Genomic DNA, 17,437 nt, shown 5'->3' with positions numbered 1-17,437 from the left:
ATGATTTGGACATGACTGAGCGACTTCACTTCACTTCATTAATAGATTTCTAGTCCATATAGATATTAAACCATTTCTGTTATCTTCTCCCTTTTGATATGCAGTCTTATTAATGCATGCATAATTCAATCACATTTCAGGCTGTTGAACTTTAGAACACAGCAGAATTATGCAGTTATATTTGGGTAATTCACTTTGAGAAATTGCTGGCATGTACTATAATTCTATCATTTAAACCTCCCTTTTAATTTTATCTGTTGATAATTTCAATTATATTATATCACCAATAAGTCACTGATGACTCTACCTGAAAGATTTTGTTATAGATATTAGTCAGAGAAGCAAATTAAGTTATATACTGTGCAAAGCCAGTGATTTTTGTAACATCGAGATTGGTATTTAATATTAACTTTATAACTCGGTTATTTGGGTGTAGTATTAATCAGAAGACAATTTGTATCCAGTGTTTCTTATTTTAATACACACACACTTGTACATTCCTGAATATATTTTCAGATTCTTTCTCTATGGCATGTGCATGCTCACGTGATCACTGGTTTTAATTGGCAGGTGAAAGAAATTTCTTATAAATATATTTCTGAGGCCTAATGTTTGTAACATTTTCTATAATAACTGACTAGTATTTATAAAGCTATATTGAGCCCTTTCAATAGTTTGAACATTCTTTGGCAGTGCCTTTCTTTGGGATTGAAATGAAAACTGACCTTTTCCAATCCTCTGGCCACTGCTGAATTTTCCAAATTTGCTGGCATATTGAGTGCAGCATTTTATAGCATCATCTTTTGGGATCTGAAATAGCTCAAATGGAATTCCATCACCTCCACTAGTCTTGTTCACAGTGATGCTTCCTACAGCCCACTTGACTTCACACTCCAGGATGTCTGACTCTAGGTGAGTGATCACTCCATCTTGGTTATCTGAGTCATAAAGATCTTTTTTTGCATAGTTCTTCTGTGTATTCTTGTAAAGTATTTATCCTCCATTATGTGGGTGGGCCTCATCTAATCAGTCGAAGGGCTTAAGGCAATTGGACTTCAGACTGTGTTCAAGCTTTAGCTTAAGTCTGACCTGTAGACTGCTGGCTGTCCCTGCAGATTTCATATTTGCTAGCCTCTGCAATCACATGAGACTGTTCCTTAAAATAAACCTCTCCTTTCTCCTATACCTAGCGTGCTTGTGCTTAGGCACTCAGTTGTGTTCAACTGTATCCTGCTAGGCTTCTCAGTCCATGCAATTCTCCAGGCAAGAATACTGGGGTGGGTTGCTATTTTCTCCTCCAGGGCATATTCTCACCCACAGATCAAACCTGTGTCTCCTCTGGTTCTGTACTGGGAGGCAGATTCTCTTACTACTGAGTCACCCGTAAAGCCTTCCTAGTATCACTATCAATCTATATCTGTCTCTCTCTGCCTATCTATAAGTAAAGGTAGATCTATTGATAGAAATATATAGATATAGACCTAGGAGATAGGGCACAAAGAGAAGATAATTCTGCAAGATTGCTCTTCAGAGAAAGGACTCCAGGAACAGGAGTGGGTTTACTGGGATGAATTTTGGCACTGCTAAGCCACAGAGAGAAATAACTGCCCCCCAAGGATATGCAATAGAACACAAGTCAGGGTTAACAGAACCTTGGACTTCAGCAGCCAGGGAACAGATTATCAGACTTCTGCACTAGAAGCCTGCCTCACTGCTTTAGATCCTTTAGGCTCCTGGAAGGGCATTAGGTTTACAGCCTGAAGGAAAGTTACATGGCTCAAAATAGCCTTGAGTTAAAACTCCCCTCCAGGTCCTCCCCACCATTCTATACAAAACAAAGAACTCTCTCACCCGGAAGGGGAAAAAAAAGGACGTTAAGATTGCTTAAGCCTAGCTCTCAGCTGGCCCAGCCTCTGGCCAATCTCCAAAATTCCTTGCCCCAGCCATTTAAGAGATAACTCCTCCGAGAGAACAGGCTCCCTTCAGACAGTAACTTTCCACATACATGCCTATATATACTCACTCTATATTTATAAGTGCAGCAGCTCGCTAATCTGACTGCTGCCCCTTCTCGCCTCACTAAAGGTGATCTGTTCTTGTAAAGTGCCGGTCTCCTTTTTCTGAACCTCACCTTCTCTAACTCCGTACATAGCGTGTGCTCACGCTTTATGCCCAGTTCTGGCCTCCGTCATTCCTTCCCCTGCACCGCCTTTGCCCCCGCGGGTTTCCCAGTACCTGGCGAGGCCTGGCACAGACTCCACTGCACTGACTGGGCGGGGCGGCTTTAGGTGTCCACTGAGCGCTGAAGTTTGCAGAACAGGTGCCAGGCGGCAGATTCCTTACTGACAAACTTGGCATAAGAAGCTTCTAGCGCGGGGCACCCTGGGGTGTCTCATCCCAGAATTCCCCGACTGGCTTCCGTTGAAATCTGAAATCCCGCGAGATCCCACCAGAGAGCCAGCGTCTTTTGAGAAGCGAGTGGAGCGGACTTCTCCGCGGCCTGATTCTGTAATTCTCAGAAGTGCTGCGATACTCGTTCTTTCCAACAGTCCACTTCCTGCCTGTGGATTCTAAACTTCAGGAGTGTCCCGGGTGAAGTCTGAAACTGGCCTCCAAACTCAAAAGGCAAAGAGAGGTGGAGGAAGGAGGCCGACCACTCCGGATTGGAAGGTGGCGGTTTTATATAATAAGCCAGGGAGGCTCGAAATGAGGTCTGCGGACTCACCTGCCAGACTCTAAATAGAGTTTCAACAGAGGCCTTAACAGGGTTCGATTATATATACAGCACAGTGCTTGAAGTGACTCTGAGTGCGGGAAAAGTGGAGGAAATATACATTGCAAGCACAGGAGAAGGGGTAAGGAGCCTTTAATTGTCTGAAACCAGCTCACTGATCACCTTGTGGGCCTCTCCTCTCTGTGACCTCCTTCAACACTCCACCCCTGGTGACCAGCTCTTACAATCTTATTTACAGGCCCTTCTTTTCCACAATATGCCCTGAGGAGTCAGCAAGGGGTTTTATTAGCACAAAGGAACCTGGTTTGACAGCTCTCTGGCAGCATTGGGGCCAGATGCGTTAGCAACAATATAGGCACACACAAAAGAAACACATGTAAGTAACAATTCCCTCCCCCCCCCCCCCAAGAGGCCATGATCTGACTCACTGGTTTGAGTCCCCTAGACTGGAGACAGATCACTCAGGGCTTTCCTTGTGTCTTCATGCTACTTAATAAAGATGGTACATTTAGCAGACTCATCAGGTATAAACACACAAGCTCGTGTTTGGGTAATGGCACAGGTGCCTCCTTGTGAGACAGTGATAATGCTCAAGGACATCCCAGTTTGGAAGAGATAATTTCTCATTAGATATATTTCAGTATTCCTAAAGGAGAGGCTTTGCCATTTAAGGCTAGCTGGGTGAATTTTGTAAGGGTTTCTATGTGCGGTATAATATTCTCCAGGCCAGTGGAGGGAATAAAGACAGTGGCCACATGATTGTACCAGTGAAAACAGAACATATCTTTCTGACCCTGAGAGGGAAATTGGCCAAGTGTGTTACCACCTGTCACATTCTTCCCTTTGCCCAAAGGAAACTCATGGTGCAGCCCAACCTCGTCCGTGGAAGCCATGGTCAAAGATTTGTGCCACACAGTCATTGGATCCCATGTATTGCTACCCAAGAAATACCTGGGCTGCCAAACCAGTTGCTGTCCTTTAATGTGGCTGAATGCCTACCTGGTTCTGGTGACAAACATCCCACATCCCTGGTACAGTTGGGTTGGTTCTCTTTAGAGTGATGTTTATGTTTCCAACATAAGGATTCACGCATGCTCGAATGTCCATAAATAACATGGATCCATCCCAGATCTGAGTGTAACAACCCATGGCTCTGATGCTAATATTTTGGTCAGTTGTTTGGCATGCTACTGATGTAGTTTGGTTGTGGAGCCAGGGAACCAGACTATGCTCAGTGTTATTGATAGTGTGTGCTGCAGTCCAGGCTACTAAATCAGTATTGGTAATATTGGGACTTCCCTAATGGCTCAGATGGCAGAGAATCTTCCTGCAATGCAGGAGACCAGGGTTTGATTCCTGGGTCAGGAAGATCCCCTGGAGAAGGGAACAGCTACCCACTCCAGTATTCTTGTCAGAAGAATTCCATGGACAGAGAGGAACCTGGTGGTCTACACCAGGTAAATTAAGGGTGCTAGTCCTAGCTTGTTCTTTTTCCTTAATGTACTGCTTTAGGGCCCTCAAATCCCCTCCCTGGAGTGGTGATACCACCATGGAAATCCTAATGAGCTGAGACGTGCAACTGCCCACATATCCCAACAGTTGGATAGATTCGTTTGCTGGGCATACAAATGGGCCCACTGTTGAAAGCTGTTTCCATCAGGTGCCCATTCTGTATTGAAACCACAGCAGAAGACTGAGGTTTAAAAGGCAGATATTTAATAGAAACTTGTACAGGAAGATCTTCCCTTTCTATAGGAATTACACTGTGGCCTGGTGCTTAGATAATAATGTAGCTGCAGCTTTAGGAATTTGATCTGGTTGTGCATACCATACATGTCTACCAAGGGAGACAGCATTGTCAGGTAAGAGGAGATGGACTAGGGATGGGACCTGATGCCACACCAGAACCCCCACTATGTCCCCTCTCTCCATGGTATGTATATCATCAGGTCTCAATTGGAACAGGACAGTGGGATCCCAGGGGAGATTGGATGTGAAGTAACTCACTCATCCCACTGCAAACTCCAGCAGATAACTCCTCTCCCAGGTGTGATGTGACTTGGTATTCTCAACAAATTGATCCATGACAAGAGTGGGAACCATAGCTTTCCCCGATGACTTGCAAAACGTCACAGTATTGTGTCTTGAAAGGGGTCTCAGTCTGGTAAGTCTGGCCTATGGGGGCAGAGGCACTACTGGTTGATCATTAGAGCTTGAAATGGTACTGTAGTCCACCTGGCCAAGGTGGCTTTACCTAATAGTAATTTAATCTGCTGTCTTAATATTCCATTATTCCTTTCTACCAGCACTGCTGTTTGCAGTTTATAGGGGAGATAATGTTTATGATGGAGATGTAGTCTCCATCAATGGAATGTTCCTTTGAAATGTATTAATGCATGACCTTTGAAATATAATCTCCAAACACTGTCTGTTTGATAAGGGTGTCTATATACATGGTACTCAACTTCTCTAATCCCCTAATAGTTGCATCCTGGTTTGTAAAGTGACAGGGGAAGGCTTGGGTTAGGCCCAGACACTGTGTCTGCACAAACTAAGACATAATTAAAAACATTCACTTCGTGGGAGGTGGCCAGTATAATCAATTTGCCAACCCTTCACTTGTTGGAAACTCCGATGGATGGACCCATGTTTCTTTGGCAGTTGCATTGGGCATTGTTTAGGACACATAGGATATACTGCTGCTGCTAAGTTGCGTCAGTCGTGTCCGACTTTGTGTGACCCCGTAGACGGCAGCCTCTGGGATTCTCCAGGCAAGAGAACTGGAGTGGGTTGCCATTTCCCTCTCCAATGCATTAAAGTTAAAAGTGAAAGTGAAGTCACTCAGTCGTGTCCGACTCTTCGCGACCCCATGGACTGTAGCCTACCAGGCGCTTCCGTCCGTGGGCTTTTCCAGGCAAGAGTACTGGAGTGGGTTGCCATTGCCTTCTCAGCAGTACATACCATTAACGCATTAACTTAGCCACTGTATTTCAAGGGCGATCTGGCATCTTTGGCAATATACCATCCCACCTCAGTGCTATGTCAACACTTTTTTCTGTGGACCCAATGTGCTGTTTCTCCTGAAGGGTAGTTACTAGGACTCATATCCAGGCTAGAGCACCCGCTTCCTGAGTGCAGGGGAAAAGCACAGTGTGAGCTGGGATAAATTAAGACCCTGAGAACTGCCTTAGGCTTTTGCAGCAACACCATGTCTTTGAAACTGTCCTGACCCCATAAGGATTTATTCATCACCATGCACTCCTCAGCTTCCCATTTTCTAAGCCATAGAGGTTATCCTTTTAAAACCATGGCCTGGGCTCCTGAGTTGTTGTTTAGTACCCAAGCCATGTCTGACTTTTCGCAACTCCATGGACTGCAGCACGCCAGGTCTCCCTACCCCTCATCACTTCCCGGAGTTTGCTCAAGTTTGTGTCCATTGAATTGGTGATGCTCCTGAGTTATCACTAGCTAAACCACTCCGAAGTTAGCCCACTGGCTGCTATGGTTTGGTTCTGTTTCTATCCAGATGGTGTCAGTGTTGGGCTGAATAGGGACTGCAGTCCACGTGGGATGTTGCACTGTCTAAACCTATCTGTATGCTTAATTATTTCTCATTTTTATCACATACTACATTACATAATTCAATAAGTAGTATTACAACAGCGTTAGCAGCAATAATAGCACTATAAGGCCCAGTATTTGTGTTATGAGGATACACATATTACATGTGCATTTTGACAGCAGCCATTATAATACCTAAAATTGGAAATATCATTAAATTGAATAAATGTTTTGATTAAAGTTACACATTTAAACATTAAAAAGCATGTAACATTTTTTTCTGAAGCCTAAACTCTTCCATGTTCTCAGTTTAATCTATCTGCTACCTTCAAAAGAATTTGAAGAATAATAAATTTATTTTTAACTTCCATAAATACTTTAAAGTTGACTCATGAGCAGGAAGATAAGCATATGTCCCAATTATGAATCTAAATAAGTAAAATAATCCTAGAATAAATGGCCTTCCCAGCAAAGAATATTAATTTCCCTAGGACAGCAAGTAATTTAATCATCTTTTCAACCTTCGTACATAGTACCCTGCTCTCCTGAAACATGACTTCCCCAGTGGCTTTTATATAAAACTCATTTTGGTTGAGAATGTGTGCATCCTAAAAAACAAATATTTATGCCAATATATGTTCAGCTTTTCTCAATATTTTAAATGCTTTGTCTCAAAACACCTTAGCAATTAGAATAAATCCATTATTGTTCTACTGTAAATATACAGATATTCACTTTATTTTCAGGCTGAATGAACAATATGTTATACTTAACTGTCAAATTTCCATTTCAGGATACTCAGTAGGGAAACCAGGAAATGTCATTAATTCAATTTAAGGACTGAAAAACAAAAATTATTATGAAATACTCTCCTGGCATTGATTTAACAGAAAAGACTTTAGGAGAAAATGAGCAGTGAAAATATGTGGTAAAAACAGACATAAATTTTACTTTGTTTTACTTAACACAGCACTGCAACCAATCCAGTTTATGAAGAAGTACAGTTATAGTCTCAACACTGCAGTTTGATGTCATTGATTAAATAATATGGCTGTTAACACCTAAAGCAGCAGTAGCTTAAGTAACACTATAATAAAATGATTACTATGAGCACATTAAGTAGGCAGTACAATAAAAGTTTGTAAGGCTCTCTAAATATTGTAATTTGGAAGAAAATATAAATGATGTTCCATTGATTTGTATATAATATTTTCTGCTTTATGCAACAGGAATAAAACAAAAGTATCACATAAATATGCACTTGCAGTAGTAATATATTGAAAAGCATCCATGAGAAAGTTTCCTTTTTTCACTAAGAATATTTTACTTTTAAACTCATAAGCTCATTGGTCTGTGATTATAAATCTCATAGCAATACTGTAGGGAAATAGAAGAGATAAATGTGGAACTTATTCAAAAATCAAACTTGAGGACTGTCCACAAATCACAGTGAGTTTCAGACAGAGGCATTTCCTGTAAATGGCACTAAAACATTGAATTCTGCTATAAAATCATTGTCTTCTTTTCCAAATAAATTACAGCATTTATCAGAGACTTAAGCAGTGTGGTTCACAAGAAGTATTTCTGTAAGACCAGACAAGGATTAAGGATTTCTGAATTCTACATCCAACTCTGGAAGAATTCTACTTTTCAACTTGCATTTCATTATCTGCAAAATGGCAAAGGGTGTGACCTGTATTTTCATTAACTTTTGAAGAAAAGAGGGTGGGCGTGCTTCCATTCCTTGTGATAGTGCCTTGGCTATTCTCTGCTGTCCTAAAATATAAACCTCTGAGTGACTTTCAACTTTCACTGCCTTTTACATATTAAATCAAAGGCCACTTCCTCGTGCTTTGTTCCAAAGCATGGTTTTTATTTTATGTTACCTTAAAAGCACAGCATGAAACTAGAGCATAGGTAGTAGGTGTGTTTTGGGTGAATAGGAGTGAGAAAAGGAAAAATCACAGAGAGACAAGGGAAAAGGAAAAGAGCTCTGCCATGACTTTCTCGTGCAGCTTGTAAGGACTCCATTCAGCCAGAACATCTGAAAACCACAGCTGCCTCCCAGAAATGTCTGTTCAAAGGAAGGTTGTCTAGGACACTTATCACTGGGCACCTCTCCTCACTCTGCCCAGTTCCCAACTGCACTTGTCTGTGGTTTCAGTAAAGAACCTGTGGCGGAAAGCAGAAAACTGTGGCCCATGGAGGGGAGTTGGCAAGTTGAAACAGAGGCTGGCCTAGAGGTGGGCTGAGAAAAATAAAACCTTCTGCCACACAGAGCCCCCATGTTCCTAGAAGTCTCTAAATGAACACAGATAGCACCATCATTATGCCTATGTGCCCTTATTAAACTATCTCACATACAATAAAGGATATGTCATAAACTCAGAGTTTAAGTCTAAAGGGATTTTACCATACAGTCTTAACATAGCCCCCTCTGAAGTTACTCTGTACACAACAGGAAGAGAGAAAGAGAGAGGGTGATTGAGAATAATGGGACGGGTTACACTTAGAAAATTAAAAAAAAAAACAAAACAAAAAACAGGTTTTAGGAGTGGAATTTCTAAGAAACAAACAGAAGGGCATATTTTGTTTTTGATGTCAAAGTGTCTGACAAATATTCCCTCTACTTTTCAATGAATTATCCCTTTGACCTATGCAAATGCTCCAAAACTCTTTGTTAAAAAAGTGTCCTGCTTTAACCATTCATATTACCATAGTTCTTAAGTATTTTTCCGTGATGATGTGCAGTGTATCTTTATAGTCAGTCTGTATATCTGATAATGCCAGTTACCAGCTTTGTTCTCCTTTTAGGACACTGTTTCTGTTTTTGGTCTTAACATTTTTGTGTATACCAGTTTAATCAGAGTGTTAACTTGCAAAGCCCTAGTTAATTTAAATCAGTATGTCAATTTGGGGACATTGACATATAAAAACTATTGAGACTAGTAAAATAAATGTAAGATCCCTCCATGGATTACTTTTTATTGTCCAATAGTATTCCATTGCGTGGATATACTGTGTTTTATTTATCCATTCATTTACATTTTGGTTGTTTTAAGCTTGTGGCAATTAGGAGGACACCTGCTGTAAACATCCAAGTTTATTTTTCAACATGAATTCCATCTTACAATGATGTAAACTTGGTCATAATATATTATCTTCTTACATACTTTGTTGTTGTTCAGTCACTAAGTCGTATCCAACTCTTTGCAACCCCATGGACTGCAGCATGCCAGGCTTCCCCTTCCATCACTATCTCCCTGAATTTGCTCACACTTATGTCCGTTGAGTCGCTGATGCCATTCAACCATCTCCTCCTCTATTGCCGCCTTCTCCTCCCGCCCTCTGTCTTTGCTACCATCAAGATCTTTCTGAAAGGGTCCGCTCTTCATGTCATGTGTCCAAAGTATTGGAGATTCAGCTTCAACATCAGTCCTACCAATGAATAGTCAGGGTTGATTTCCTTTATGATTGACTACTTTGATCTCCTTGCTGTCCAAGGGACTATCAAGAGTCTTCTCCAGCACCTCAGTGCGAAAGCATCAATTCTTTGGCATTCAGCCTTCTTTATGGCACAAATCTCAGATCCATACATGAATACTGGACAAATCATACCTTTGACTATCGGGACCTTTGTCAGCAAAGTGATGTTTCTGCTTTTTAATATGCTGTCTATGTTGGTCATACATTTTATTCCAAGGAGGAAGTGTCTTTTAATTTCATGGCTGCAGTCACTGTCCACAGTGATTTTGGAGCCCAAGAACAAAAAGTCTGAGACTGTTGACATTTTTTCACTACCTATTTGCCATGAAGTGATGGGACCAGATGCCATGATCTTAGATTTTTGAATGCTGATGTTTAAGCCAGCTTTTTCACTCTCCTGTTTCACCTTCATCAAGTGGCTGTTCAGTTCCTCTTTTTCTGCCATAATGGTGGTGTCATCTGCATATGTGAGGTTATTGATTTTCTCCCAGCAGTCTTGGTACCAACTTGTGCTGCATCCAGTCTGGCATTTTGAATATTGTACTCTGCATAGAAATTAAATAAGCAGGGTGACAGTATACAACTTGATATACTCCTTTCCCAATTTGGAACCAGTTCATTGTTCCATGTCCAGTTCTGACTGTTGCTTCTTGACTTGCATACAGGTTTCTCAGAAGGCAGATAAGGTGGTCTGGTATTCCCATCTCTAAGAATTTTCCACTATTTATTGTGATCCACACAGTCAAAGGCTTCAGTGTAGTCAATGAAGAAGCATAAGTAGATATTTTTTTCTGGATTTCTCTTGCTTTTTCTATAATCCAACAGATGTTGTCAATTTGATCTCTGGTTCCTCTGCCTTTTCTAAACCCACCTTATACATCTGGAAATTCTCAGTTCATATATGGCTGAAGCCTAGTTTGAAGGATTTTGAGCATTATCTTGCTAGCATGTGAAATGAGGGCAATTGTGTGGTAGTCTGAACATTCTTTGGCATTGCCCTTCTTTGGGATTGGAGTGAAAACTGACCTTTTCCAGTCCTGTGACCACTCCAGAGTTCTCCAAATTTGCTGGCCTTTTGAGTGCAGCACTTTAACAGCATCATCTTTTAGGACTTGAAATAGCTCAGCTGGAATTCCATCACCTCCACTAGCTTTGTTCCTACTAATGCTTCCTGAGGCCCACTTGACTTCACACTCCAGGATGTCGGGCTCTAGGTGAATGACCATGCCGTTGTGGTTGTCCAGGTCATTGAGACCTTTTTTGTACAGTTTTGTGTATTCTTGCCACCATGAAAAGTTCTATATCTGTGAGTACTTTTGAGAACTGCCTGAAATATGGAGTGGATTCTTTTAAATGAATAACAATTAAAAATCTTAACTGCTGTATAAAACTGTTTGAGAATCTGACCAGAGGTTAGGTAGGTAAAATCATGATAGTATATTGTAATAAATACATTTATAGATATATCCGAGAATCATCTATGAATAGAGAAGAGAAGCATTTTGAATCACACTGTACTGGATGGAAAACTTGGGAAGACTTCCATGAGGTCAAACTTTGCCTAAAACCTGAAAGCAAATTAATAATCCAAGTAAAGAATAAGGAAAAGGTCATTACAGACAAGAGGAATGGTGTATGTGAAGGCCCAGGGGTGTGAAAGTAAATCTGAAACAAGAGAAAAGTGCGCACAAATGTGACTAAATGCTCGGGGCATCATTGATCCCATTAAATATTAGTCAAGTAAAGAAATGATAGATTTATAAATCCTTGACATTTGTTAATCAGCCCTACATATGAATAGCCTTAAGAATGTCTCTGATAAATTATATAGAGGAAGATTGAGTTATTGAGGAGTAGAACGCTAATTCTTATTAGCTTATGTGTGGGAGAAAGACTACTGTGCCTTCTACAGAATTTTCACTCCTGCTACTCTTGGGGATTTTTTTTAGATCAATCATTCTTCTGCTAAATACAGACATATTTTCTTATATAATTGATGTTCTGGATAAAAGCCCAACCATGCCTTGAGGCTGTAAGTATGGTCAGATCTCTGTATTAATTAGTGGTACAAGTGGTATACTGTACAAATTCCATTTACCTTTTAAAAATGGAAGTGTTGATGTGTTTTCTAAAAATACAAAGTAAGTAAAATGGTTTTCCCCTGCAGAGAAATTTTGTTTGGAAAGAATATTATAGTATGACCTTACCTCCATTCTCAGTAATGCCAAATAATAGGCACTGATTAAACTGTAGTTAAGTATATGAAATATAATCCCAAGAAAGTGGTTAAAATCATCATTTTGTCAACAATATTTAGGTTACCCATTCTGCCTCTAAAGAAATTTCTAGAGGCAGTACATTTCTAAATGTACTAAATGTAATGTGTAAAAATCTTCAGACCCTCACTAAGAATACCGGACTTCTGAATATAAAGTTTAGTTAACACTTTGTTTTATTTTAAGCATACTTGGTATAATATATAAAATGGATTGTTATAAATCCAGAAAAGCAAAAACAAGCATTTTTTCAAGAAATACATAAGACCTAAAGAAAGAAACGGTTTTTCAGTTTTGAAAAGTGACACAAGAGAACTTACAAAACTGAAATAAGAAACCTAGCAACTGTCAGCTTATACTTGATTCAAAACTAGCACTAAAGAATTGAGATTGCCTTGTAAGTACAACATAGAGTTTCTAAGGAATAATAAAAAGGGAATAAGTTTAACTGCCAGTATGTTACAAATGGGTTTCATTTTACTACTTTAAAGTGTTCCCCTATTTTAACATCCTTTTCTAATTAAAAGCCACGTTTTAAGAGCTTAATTGTTGATACTGCTCCACCCCTTGATTTTAAATTATTGATATGCACAGGCCTAAAGATACATTTCTCAGGGCACATGATAGCCAAGATGAATTCAGTGGCTAATTTTCTAGGATAAAGACTTCTATTCCAACCTATAAAAATCAAAGAAGTGGAACAGTGCAGACTTTAAACTGTCACCAATTGTTCAGACTGTGCTTCATAGGCAAATAAGTGGATTTGCATACTGGAAGTTTTCTTAAAAGGTTGTATTTATAAATTACTATAGAATGCTTTGATAATGATAAATCTGTGATAATAGCTATATTTAAGAAAATGATAGATCCTTGGAAGATAGTCTGTAAAATGATGCCTTTTGTCTTTCAAAGAAATGTACATCTTATTAAATAAAAGAGCTTAGCTTTTGTAATGGAACTTTTAACTTCATTTAATGCTGGATTTGTATATTTTCAAATATTGTGTGTTGCTGGTAAACAGTCATCACTTCAAGCCTTTTAGTACCATTAACTATGTTTCCAAAAATGCTGAAAATAAAAATAATTATTAGTTTAAAAAAAAGTAGACAGTGTCCATGACATAAATAAAACAATAAAGATATTCATTATTTTTATTATAAAAAATGGGAACCTGTTAGATGGTACCTACATTTTAAAAATCACTTGCAATAGCATTGTCCTCTTCCTATAATTAGATGCTGAATAATTAAATGAACAAATTAACCAAGCACCATAGTAGTTTGTTAGTTTCATAGCTACACACTTAATAATAAAATCTGTATGCATTGTCTCTTCATTTCATGCCGTTTCAATGTTTCTAAAATAATGTTTCTTTTCCAGTCTTATTTTTGACTAAACTTTGTTTTGCTCTGAAATTTCTGAAGTCAATATTCATCAAAGTGTGCAGTGTCCAGAGGCAGAGAAACACTTCAATCATGTGAAACTGAAAAATTGAGAAGAAAACTGATTTTCTCTGCTTTTCTTGCATTACTGGCTTTATTTAGCAAAGTGAGAAAATAATAAAATAAGCATTTGAGATTCCAGAGTAAAGCTCAATTAATAACAATAAAAACATTTTAAAATTGACATTTATAAAATTGCAGAGTGCCAAGCAAAAGAAATGTAAAATACTTTGAAATTTTCAATGACACAGTATGTCTCTGTCCTGCAACTAATATATATATATATATATATGTATATACAAATCTTATGGAACTCTCAAGCAGTTGGTTGTGGAGGCAGTGAAATGTTGTCAGAGCATATCTAAGGAAAGTAGAAACGGAAGCAGCAGAAATCATTTGAAGTGTCACTTTGAGGAACTAACTTTAGATACAGTTTTCCTTTTGTTTTTTTCTTTTTTCTTCTACAAGAAAGGTACTGAAAAAGAAGCCTAAGTGCATTCTGTTTGATGTGTGAGTGAAATAAATCACCAACTTAATTTTAGATCATGAATCGGTTAAGATTTCCAATCTATGGAAGTGTTTCTCATGTAGGGTTTGAGAAGAAGCAGTATTAAGTTACCTCTATTATGTGAAATCCTTATTAATTACAGTAGCTGACATATACGAAAAATGAGCTATGATGTAGCTTTGTATTAGGTGTTTTCTTGAATTTTCCCCTTTGGACCCTATGACAGTTCCATGAAGGGACTGTTACTAATTATCCTCATGCTATTGATGAGGAAACAAAAGATTCTAAGTCATTTTTCTAATATCAAGGGGCTCAAAGCAGCTGAGCTGGAATCTAAGCTCATGTCCGCCTGCTTCCAGAACCTAGTTCTTATTTTTGTGCCATGTACCTTGTTTCATTGTGTAAATATACTTCTGACAGCCCCCACTTTTAAGCAGAGAAGTGTTGATTTGTTATGTTTAGTGTTGTAATAGTATCACTGTAAGATGTAAAATGATGTCTCATTCACAAGTCAACACCTTTTTAACCATAATGATGCGCTTTGAGGAAGATTATGTGCTTAGAATCTAATGGTTCAGCTGAGTGCAGTTACCCACATCATTTTTGTAGTCAGAACTATACTATGTATCCCATTTTGTACTGAATAAAATAGTACTCACAAGTGTTGAACAGTTGGACATTTTGGTAACTTTTTCTTTTCACAAAGTTGCAAGAATACTGAAAAAGACTTCCTTATACTTTTTGCTTTAAAAAAATTCATTATATTTGATTTTTCACTCTCTCCCCTTCTCTCTCTCTCTCACTCTGAGACAGAAAGGGTAGTATATAGGTAAATAATACCTACTATACTTTGATTCTTGGTCTTTTCCCAATGAGTCTTGGCAACTATTACTGAATCTTACCTGAAACAGTTATTAATATCAGAGACTCTAAATGACTTTTTTTTTTTTTTTTTTTTTTTTTTTTTGTTAGTAGAATCTTTTTTATTCAGAAAAAAAACCCAAAAAACAAAAAAGTTTTCCAACCACACACAGGAGGGGTATGGATTGGGGGCAGGGGGTGTCTGTCCATCTAGCCCGGGCCCCCAGCCCATGTGGTTTTGGCAGCAATAAGGGGTGTGGGGTAATGGCCCCAAAACTAAAAATGGTGTATGTATGTGTGTGGGAAGGAGAGGGGTGCAAAAGCAGTGGGGAGTGGTGAGGGGAGGGCCAGACGAGGTCAGTACTGGGAACGCCGCAGGTGAGAAGCCATTTCATAACATTTCTTGATGATCATACCGCCGTGGACACCTTCTTTGCCCATCAGCAGGACTAGCGTCTTGGCAGTCATGGTGACAGTGATATTGAAGGTTGGGGCTCCACCGGTGCTCTTGGTACGAAGATCCATGGTAAATTCTCCGTCCTGCAGCAGTGAGTCCCGGATCACAGGACATTTCTGGCCCCCAAGCGTTAGCCCGTTCACGAAAAAACTTGACCGGGTCTTTGCCAACCAGGATACCGACCTCAGCAGGCGGGATGTTGACGAAGGTCTTGCCGGGGACGGCGGCCCAGACGGAGGGCGAGTCCTTATAGCCCACGATGGCTGCGTCCTGACAGGTCCCGTCCGCCATGAGGTTGTCCATGTAGGCGTTCCACCCGGCCATGGCGCTGCTATCGGGGCTGCTCTCGGGGCTGCTGCTGGGGCCGCGGGCTGGGCTCGGGCTGGCGGGCGGGGGAAGACGAAGAGCTTGGGGCACGCGCTGCCGTCCGGACCGCGGCTCTGCTAGCTGTGCAGCAGCCTTCGCACCGCCACTTCCTGCTCCTCCCCACCCCCCTAGATTTTTATTTGCAACTCTCTCCCTCCCCTCGCCTGCCCAGATACCGAACTTTGCAAATGCAATTTTTAAAGAATCTCCATCATTCCCATACATTTTTAGGTGGAATTCAAATCTAAATGAATATTTTCTTTCTCCCACTTTATAATAATCACCAATTTAGTCATTTAAATTTAAATGCATGGTTTCCTCACTTTGTTTGATTGTAATAGGTATTGTTATTGACTTTGATAGTCGAAATGTCCCAGATTTATCCAGTGGGGGCCCCTTCAGACTGGATCCAGTGTCCTTTAGTATCTTTTTTTTTTTTTTAAATATATGTCCTAATTCTCTTTGAGTATGTCTTTACTTTCTGACCAATAAAAAATAAAAAGAATTAAAAAAAAATTTCCAAACTCATTCTGTACTTACTTTTTAATCCTGTACCAATTATTCAAGGAGACTTAGATCATATGTTCACACTTGGTAGCCCAATCCCAGGAAAACACTACCAGTGTTATCTTATCCTGCCTCCATTTCAATGTAGTGTAAGGTATTACTTCAGCCATGAGAAAACTGGTTCTCTTTATCAATAATAAAATTATTTTGCTCAAACTAATCAAAAAAAGAAACAAACAAAAAAAATCGGTGTAGATTTATTTCTAATATCACTGCCCTCAGACTGAAACCCATTCATTATAGCTTAGATTTTGTCTGGTTTTTTATTTGTAGATTATACATTGTCATTAAAATTCTTCTTTTTAAATCACTTCAGGTAGTTCTTTCTTCCTCTTTACTGTAATCATAATAGTCATTTGAAATACAGATTTTTTTTTTCCATTCTAATGGATTTTATTTTAATTTTGTGTGGTGTGTTCCAAAAGTAAAGAATATATTAGAGCTATATTCAAACCATGAGATTCAACACTTCCAAACATTTTTCAACCCACTCACTATAAATAATTAAAATTTTGTCTAGCTCATATCTGTTGGATTTTGTTTGCAAAACTACACAAATATATAAGTATTTTATTATTCCTTTACCTTACAGAAAAATGTAAAATATGTACTTTCTTTATAGTTTGTTCCTATGTAACAATATATTCTAGAAGTCACTCAATTAGTTAACAGAAATGTTATGTGTTCTTTTTTGCTGCTATGTATTACTCCTATCTGAGTATTTTCTGCAGATTACTTAATCTCCCTATGTGTGAGGGCATCTAGTTTTTATCCAAAATTTTGTAATTATAAAGAATGCTATCATACATATTTTCATATTATTATTAATAGAAGGCTACCATGAGTGAAGTTTCTGGGTCAAAATGTAAACATATGCAATATGGTGAATTATACATACATGATGCTGTTAAAATGCTGCATTCAGTATGCCAGCAAATTTGGAAAACTCAGCAGTGTCCACAGGACTGGAAAAGGTAGGTTTTCATTCCCAAAGGACAATGCCAAAGGATGTTCAAAATACAGCACAATTGCGCTCATTTCACATGCTCGCAAAGTAATGCTCAAAATTCTCCAAGCTAGGCTTCAACAGTATGTGAACCAAGAACTTCCAGATGTTCTAGCTGGATTTAGAAAAGGCAGAGGAACCAGAGATCAAATTGCCAACATCTGTTGGATCAT

General features: G+C 39.1%; 1 pseudogene; it reads right to left on the bottom strand.

Annotated features, from left to right (window-relative positions):
- Positions 1 to 14,956: 14,956 nt before the first annotated feature.
- LOC136152366 (profilin-1 pseudogene) lies at positions 14,957 to 15,792 on the bottom strand (annotated as a pseudogene).
- Positions 15,793 to 17,437: the final 1,645 nt, after the last annotated feature.

Source organism: Muntiacus reevesi, chromosome 21, assembly GCF_963930625.1.
Source record: "Muntiacus reevesi chromosome 21, mMunRee1.1, whole genome shotgun sequence".
In the NCBI taxonomy this organism is placed as follows: domain Eukaryota; kingdom Metazoa; phylum Chordata; class Mammalia; order Artiodactyla; family Cervidae; genus Muntiacus; species Muntiacus reevesi.
Note: the sequence above shows the minus strand (reverse complement) of the source record. Positions and strands in the feature narration are given on the sequence as shown.